This window comes from Corapipo altera, unplaced genomic scaffold (genome assembly GCF_003945725.1).
Source record: "Corapipo altera isolate COAL_440 unplaced genomic scaffold, ASM394572v1 120, whole genome shotgun sequence".
In the NCBI taxonomy this organism is placed as follows: Eukaryota; Metazoa; Chordata; class Aves; order Passeriformes; family Pipridae; genus Corapipo; species Corapipo altera.
The window spans coordinates 9,303-15,492 of record NW_020885081.1 but is presented as its reverse complement, the minus strand read 5'-3'; positions in this window follow the sequence as shown (position 1 = coordinate 15,492).

The window sequence follows — 6,190 nt, the reverse complement described above, 5'->3', positions numbered from 1 at the left end:
TTATCTGCCTAAAATCACTGGAGTAAACAGAGCAAGTGTTATCTGCCGAGCTGCCAGGCTGGGTTTACGGCTCCTGGGTGAGAAGTGGAGCCTGCTGATCTTAACCCTAAAGGAAATCCAGAGCCTGCAGTGTGCTGCTGCAATCCCTGGCTCGGGGATTGCTGGGGCATCTCAGAGCTGGATTTTTGCTGCAGCACGAAATGGAATTTCTGAAGTTGTGGCTGATTTGGCTGCTCTAAGAGCTGCAGAACCCAACACCACAACCCAACAGCCACCCACGTGCTTGGGCAGTGGTGGGGGGTCTCACAGTCCCCCTCTAATTCTCATGTCTGGGCAGTTTTTTACAGGCAGTTAAATGCCAGTGCTGCACCTTTAACCTCTGCTGTGACAAATCTGGTGGAAGTGGTCACTCAAATTCAGAGTGTCCTGCTCATGGATGGCAACCCAAGATGTGAAGGATGAGTCTTGTGTGATTCCCTGCTGGAAGCAGGACAAGGCTCGACTGGTGCTTGCCTGGAAGGGAGGGCAGGACACCCTTATCAGAGCCCACAGGGGTACAAACCTTCACCACAGCACAGGCTGCACTTGTGGAACTCTCACAAGCAGCCTCACTCCCTCAGGACGTGGAATTCATGGGAGGAGACCCCCCTGGAAAGGCGGGGGAAGCGACAACAGCAGCGAAGCAAAGGCTTCATGAAAGAGAAGCTGAGATTCCACCTGAGAGGTACCAGGTCCAGGCTGTTAAACTCGAGCCACTCAGGGGGAAGCTGCCTGGCCCGGCCCCTCCGAGGCCCGTGGGGGTTGATTTTTCCAGGAATGAGCCAACACAGCCCCACTGAAGGTCCAAGGACACGGGTCAGCCCCGAGGGTGACCCCCCTCAGGAGCCCAACACTTGGGTCCTGCCCTCCCCGAGGGGGACCCAGCCAGTGGATTTATGTGACACAGGAACCAGGAAAGCCAGGGAGATGTGAGAGTCCCTCTGCCTCAGGCCCTTTTGGGTTTCTTTTGTGGTCCCAAACCAGCACCGATGGATTGTTCCTTCTTTTTAATAATTGGTCTGTAGTGGGAAAAACTTTCCCTTTTTGTTTAACAGGAACCTTCTAACAGATGACATCGAGCTGTGTGGAACTGCTGAAACCTTTAACTGCCCCCATAATTGCCTGTATGATCAGTTTATTAATTTTTGTGCTTTTTTGTGTGGTTTTAATGTCACCTTGTTGAGGACCAAATATTAGTCAGATTTTGTAAGACAGACCACTTTATGTATTCTTAGTTTGATTTTTGCTAAGTTTATTTTGTCTTTTTACTGGAAAAAAAAAAGAAGAAGAAGAAGAATGGTATAAAGAAGAAGAACGATGGGTAAAGCTTTTGCTTTTATCTTATGGATGTATAACTTTGTCTCGAGGAATTGGGACTCAGGGAATTCAACTAAGTTTAGCCTGGGAGTCGATACAAGGATTTATTTGAGATCGTACAAACCTGTATTGACCTTCCGTGTTCTGCCTCGGAAGGCTTTATATCTGTTATGATCTGGCTGAATTTTTAAACCAAAGGAGATGTTACAGGGGAAATGGATGAGTCCCCCTGCCCAGACCAGGGATGTATCGAATTCCAAAATCTGACTCATAGGGCTCCCTGTCAGTCTTTCCCTTCTGATCCCATTTCTCACCCACCAAGACAATTGGATCGTTAAGAAGCACCACGTGTGCTAAAGGTTAATTTTTCACGGTGTACAGAGTTACCCACCCTGCTCCCAGGGACGGGAGCATTGCCCATAAAACTGTTCCAACTGTGTGTGGACGTGGTCACGAGAGAACCTTGTTTTAGAGCCTTTGAAGGACGTGAACACACCCCCTCAACAAACCCCTTTGCAGAGGTGTGAATGAACCTTTGTACAACTTTGTCCCTCAGGATTGACGATGGCAAGTCAGACATGTTTATATAAAAATAAATTATTTATTATGATAAATGATTAGGCAAAAAGACCTTAATCAGAATTATTTGATACACAGTGTAGAAGCTAAAACTGCTCATACAGTATAGTGTACTATATAAAAGCAATTATATTAAATTATATAATATATAAAAATATATTGATATTATATTAATATTATATTAATATTATATTAATATTATATTAAATTGTTTTATTATATTAATTGATATAATATTAATATTATATTAAAACAATTATATGAAAACAATTACATTAAAGCAATTACAGTAAAACAATTATATTAAAGCTAGCAAAAAGAAAACAATTATTACACAGAGATTGATGTTACTCACCCAGACCAATGTAACTGGACAAATCTCTTTGGCTCAGCCTCGAGGGTGTTAGCTGTATTATAATCACACATTACACTTTTACATACAAAATTATTACAAAAATCAGTTAGAATTTAGTTAGCAACATTAAACAGAGCATAATATAGAATTAGCTATTGATTCTGGCAAGAAACACTGTTATAATTTCAATTTATGTATTCCTGGAGTGGTTAGTATCCTCATGTGCTGGATCAGGTACCACACTCATATATGCAGTGATTATTAATAAAAACCACATTTTGATTAATAACAATATTATAACAACAGGTGTAACATTATGTGCAGTTGAGGACGGTCCAAACGAGTCAATCCCACTTCCCTTCTGTTCTCCATCCCTTGTCACTCCCTCCAGGCCATGGTGTGTTTTTATCAAACCACCATGGACAGTGATCAGCATTTTTTGAGCGTCCTTTCCGCTGTTGTACCAGTTTGTGTGGGTCAGGATGTCCCAACAGTTGTTTAACCAGGGTGGTGTCCATTCCTACAGGCACTGGTTGTCCTGGAAGGTCCCATTTTACCTTTTGGAGCTGATCCAAGGGGCAGGGGGGCCAAGAGAGCTGGTTAAACAGGCCGACCCACTGCTCCATGTGGGTTATTTGTCTGATACAACACAGAGGGGAACCTTTAATCCTGTTCAGGGTCGTGTGGCCTGAGGGAGCCTTTCACCAAACCATTCCCAGCTCCACCATCCTGTTTGCTTGGGAGTTATAAGGTGCATGGAAAACCAGTTTGCTGCTGCCCTTTTGGGACCAGTCTTGTGCCATCACACTGCTGAATTGTGATCCATTGTCACTTCTGCAGTCTGGGACAGGGAGACTGGAAAAACAGTTACTGAGTCCCGAAATAGCAGCTTTGGCATCAGCCCAGTGGCAGTGACAGCCCAGAGACCACCCCCACACCTGTCAGTGTGTCCCTACAGCCACTGGATGTCCCCAGAGGGACAATATCATCGATTTGCCGAGTGGACCAGAGTGTCTTGTTATTTTTGATCTGCCAGGGTAGTGCCAAGTCTGGGTGATTTTGTCCTAATTGGCACTGGGGACATTATGTGGGAGTGCCTTTACACATCTTTCTGGTCGGTAGCCAGCCTCCAATCTGTGCTGCAAAAAATAAAGCTTCCTGTCCTGTTTGCCCTAATTTACAGTGTGGCCACTCCCCCCAGCTGGTACCAGTGCTCAGGATTTTCCAGTTAATCAGTTTTTAATGTTTGTCACCTGATCCACCTGGTTGTTCCAATCAGTGTGTGAGGCTTTACCCTGGGCATGAGCTTTGACCCATCTGTGTGGATTGATGGGGATTGAGCCCGTAACAACAACCATTTCCAAAATTCCTTCTGCTGAGCCTCCTTTCCATTCCCTTGCCAACCCAGTGCTTCCCACTGACACAACCACTGTGTGGCACCAGCCCAGACTGCACAGGAACCAACACACATTGTTTTCCCTTCTACTGCCAGCAGTGCAGCTTTCCATTTTCCCACCTGTGCACTTCCCATTCCTCCTTCTGCTGCTTCCCTTCCTATCTGAGTGCTGAGCAACTGCTCTGTCCTTCCATTTGCCATTGCTGTGCTTGGCTGAGGCACCAGTAAAACACACCTGTAACTTCAGAGTCTGGTGCAAGTGCAGGAGCACCAAGCAGAGGACTCTGTTCATACGGCTGGGGCAGAGCCAGCGTGTCTGGGGTCACGGCTATTTGTGATTTGGAAGGTTCTGTCATTCCCTCAGTTGTATCTGTTTGATCCCTGCCTCCTGAGGCACAGGCACACCACTTGTGCACTGCTGGTCTGTGCAATCCCATCTGGGGCAGCACTGCCCTTCCTAATCCTGGTTAACGGGTTAAAAGGGCCTTGGATTTGCACAGATTGGTGCTGGGGAATTTTTTCTCCTTATTGAAGAGCTCGGGACAGAGATAATAATCTCCTTTCCCAGTCAGTTTATCTTTTTTCAGTATCTTTTAATGCTGTGGAGCTGAACCTTAATCGTCGTTTGGGTCCATTTGGGCCTTTCTGGAACATTTTACAGTAAGTCTCCTGTTCAGCAAAACCCCATTCAACTCTTATAGGACCACTGGGGTGAACTGGCCCAAGTGACTGATATATTTTTAGCTCTTCTATCAGTGTTTGCAAAGCCTGTCTGTGTCTATCAAGGCACTCCCAGGTCTGTTTTTTTCTCTTTAATGCATACAAGGGTCTTGCTACTATAGGAAATCCAGGAAAAATATTTCTTCAGCCTCCTAAAGCACCCACGATCTTTTGAAGTTCCTTTTTAGTAGCAGGGGTGGGTATAACATCTAATTTGTAATGGTTTCATCTGGGACTGCAGCCTGACCTGCAATCCAGCAGGTTCCCAGGAATTTCACCTCTTCAGAGGGTCCTTGGCCTTTGGCAGAGGGCACTTCTACCCCCTCCTCACTTAATTTATTCCATATATCCTGTGCTGTTTTTCTTACTGCACTTTCCCCTTCACCCCCTATCAATGCATCATCAATGTATCGACAGATTTGTGCCCCTTCCAGGATTTCTCTTTGTTGAAGGAGTTCAGGTAAAGCCTCGTGTGCCATTTTAGGTGAATGCTGATCCCCGTGGGGCAGGCCATTAAAGGGGTATTTTATTCCTTCCCAAGGAAATGTAAATTTAGGTTTGTCTTCTTCCTGGAGTGGAACCATGGAGAACATGTCCTTTACATCTGGAACTGCCATCCCTTCTTTGGCTGCAGGAGGAACAGGACACTGTTTGATGCTGGTCACAGCAGGTAAAACTGCAGCCATTTTAAATAGATTAATTTTCCTATTTTTTTTTCCCAGAAAATTTGCTATATGGGGTGTTTGGTGGGCCCAAATGACCAAACATTCTCGTTGGGCAATTGCCAAGCTTTTCCTTTAAGGGCATCATATCTTAAAATGTTTTCTTCGTGATCTGAAGTTGCGAAGGTGTGTCAGGTCATTCATTTTTCCCCAAATAACCCCAAACAGACTCTGGCAGGGTAACAGACAATACTCTGTCCCTTGAATCCTGTTAGACAGACTCCTTTTCTCTTAAAACTTCAGTTTAATGTTTCAGCATCTGTGGGGGTGATCAGAGATATTTGGGCTCCCGCATCAATTAGCAAATTCAGAGGTTGCTGTTTAGGTCCCACTGGTGAGTAGATGTGGGGCCCATCCTTACTGGACCATTGATAGCTCTGGGTGAGGAGGCCCAAATTTCACCCAGCACTTGGTGGGTCTTTCCCTTTTGTGTCTCTGTTTCCTCAAAAGGGTTGTGAGGTGTGTTTTTCCTGAGGAGGCTTTTTGTTGTTCCTGTTTCCCTCTTGCTGTACTTTGGCTGAGTTTGCTGTCACTGCACTGGGGTGTCCCCTGAGAGCTGCACTGGGGCCACCTGAGGTCACTGTGTCCTCCAGGCTCCTTTTGCTGTTCCTGTGAGTGAGGAGGGGGTGTGGATCTTTCTTTTCTCTTGGGTGGGTTATGTTTAAATTCAGAAGGTCTCCCCGTTGCAGTTTTTGGGCTCCTCTCAACAGCCTGAGTTTGCTCTCCAGGATGGTTTTCCCAGCCCATTTCCCTTGCATGGTTTATCCAACCATGGAAGAGTTCTGCCCCCGTGGGGATCGGTCACCTCACGGCCTGTGGATCCTGTGAAGGTTCATTGTGCATCACATCTCTGCTGATTCCATCTCCTCACCCCACTGAGTATGTTTTTAACATTGTGGGGTCTCCTCTCAAGAGAGATCTCAACACAGCAGGGTCCAGCTCTGTGAGGTTGGGGTGTCTGTGTTGGCACATCTGGGCATCCTCTGGAGGCAAAGCTGCCTTGGGGCCGTGGGGGAGATTTCCTGAGGTGACCCTGTGGGTGTGGAGCTGCTTCTCCTCTTC